Source organism: Etheostoma spectabile, chromosome 2 (assembly GCF_008692095.1).
Source record: "Etheostoma spectabile isolate EspeVRDwgs_2016 chromosome 2, UIUC_Espe_1.0, whole genome shotgun sequence".
Lineage (NCBI taxonomy): Eukaryota > Metazoa > Chordata > Actinopteri > Perciformes > Percidae > Etheostoma > Etheostoma spectabile.
The window spans coordinates 17,057,507-17,060,022 of NC_045734.1; positions in this window are offsets into that span (position 1 = coordinate 17,057,507).

Sequence of the window (2,516 nt, forward strand, 5' to 3'; positions counted from 1 at the left end):
TTAGAGACTCTAGGAACCACAAGTAGCTCTGAATTCTGGGAGCGTAGTGCTCTAGTGGTACAATTAGGCACTAAGAGCTCTTCAAGATAAGATGGTGCTTGACCATTTAGAGATTTGTAGGTCAGAAGAAGGATTTTAATTTCAATCCTGGATTTTACAGGAAGCCAATGCAGATAAGTTAATTCAGGAGAAATATGATCTCTTTTCTTAGTTCTTGTTGGAACATGCGCTGCAGCATTCTGGATCAGCTGGAGAGTCTTAATGGTTTTATTTGAGCATCCTGATAATAAGAATTACAATAGTCCAGCCTGGAAGTGACAATTGCATGGACTAGTTTTTTAGCATTTGTTTTGAGACAGGATGTACCTATTTTTGGCGATTTTTCGAAGGTGAAAAAAGGCTGAAGTTATGTAGGGTTGAAACAAGTCAATTAGTCAAGCAACATCCAATTGTCTACTATTTTGATAATCGATTATTCTCTGCTTCCAACTTCTTCAATGTGAGGATTCGCTACTACTCTTAATTTATATCATTGTAAATTAATAATATTTGTTTTTTTGAACATTGGTCTGGCAGAACACCTAACCTTGGGCTTAACGAAGTTGTGGGCAGTTATTTATTTTTTACTATTTCATGACTTTTTATAGGCTAAACAAGTGATTGTGTGAGAACCTAGAACCCTCATTTTCCACATTGCTCTGTGGACCGACAAGAGGAGTTGTTGCTAGCAAGCTTACACCTCCCACACCCATTTCAACAATAAACAAACGCACACATACACACGCTCGCTCTCCGCACTCCATACATCACCCAGAAATCTGCCCTTTTAAAGATGAATTGCATTCACTTTCCTGTCTCTGTTGCCTCTCTCTCTCTCTCTCTCTCTCTCTCTCTCTCTCTCTCTCTCTCTCTCTCTCTCTCTCTCTCTCTCTCTCTCTCTCTCTCTCTCACATACACACAACTACACACACACATGCACACAATCTGCAAACTAAACAGGCTACATGACCAAGGTCCAAAGGTTTTCAGCTCTTCTGCCATCCATTCAGAAAAACCTAACCGTTTTTCTGCCCCTCCCTCCTGTGACTCGGCCCATGTGTTGTCTTTCCATGCCTTTTGGAGCTGTGGTCAGCTGAGCCATCTTTGCAGCTGCATCCACAGTCATAACTAACTTTCCATAGGGGAAGGCCCGTCTGACAGCACATAACAAAGGAATGTGACCTGGCTGTCACAGCTGATAGAGATATCTGTGGCCTTGTGTGTTAATTTGCAACCTAGCAGTAGCTGGTGGTGAAGTTCAGCAGATTCCTCCATTATTACACTATTGGGCAATGGTCTTTTAATACAAGTCTGACTTGATTGTAATGTTAAAACGGTTCTCCCCTTCATTTACATTTGGAAAACAACAAATCGTTGATTGCGGTATGGAAATGATGCTTGTAAAGAAAATAATTATTTGGAGATGAGAAGCTTCATCATTCATTTAGCAATGGCATGCAGATTCCTACATTGCACTATTTTTTTTGTCATGTGCTATGTTAGGATGCTGCCCGGTGACACTTTGTCCTAACGCAAAGCTGTCATGTCCTTCTGTTGGAACACCCCATGTGTGTGTTTTGTGAAATTTGACTCTATTTAGAAGTCACTTCCTTCATGATGCCATATAGAGGAGTATACCAATGCACTGATTTTGATTAGGAATTAAACAATAAATTGAATAATCAATTAGCTGATCCACAGGCAATTAATTTGCAACTATTTTGATAATCAGTTAATCATTTAAAGTGCTCATATTATGCTTTTTCTTTATCGTGTGATATATCTTTTTTGTGCATGTTATAAGTTTATAAAGTGAAAAGTCCAAGGTTCACCCCAAAGGCACTTACTATCTCCAACAGAAAACACTGCTCACAAACTGCTCCAAACAGCTCTACTGTAGCTCTACCAGCCTTTACTTCCGTGATGAACGTGTGTCACTTTGTAACAGGTTATATAATGCTCGCCTAGCTGCTAGCATGGCACGTCCTAACACTCTGCTTCTAATTGGCTAGTAGTGCTGACCTAGGTACTGCACATGTGCGATTCCCAACAAAGATGGAACAGAAGTGAGATGCCAACTCGGCGTCCTTTGGGGCTTTAAGCTGTTTCCATCTTTCAAATACATCTCCAATAATTCTGTCATGGTACAGAAATTACTAAAGGAGAAAATTCTGACATTAGCATTGTTGTCAGAAAAGATAGTATTTCAACTTAGCATGTTTCCTTAATATCTGATGACGCATTGGGGTAATTTTTTGGATTTATTAAAGTAAATATACTGTATTACATATTGGACCTTTTTAATATACATGTCGCTCATTCACTGTATTTCAAATTGGCAAAATCGTTCCTTCACAAAGAAAAAATCACTCTTCAGCAGCACATCAGCGTTGCATATGAGGCAAGGCAGCTTTATTTGTACAGCACATTTCAGCAACAGGGCAATTCAAAGTTCTTTACACAAAAACAGTTGAAAA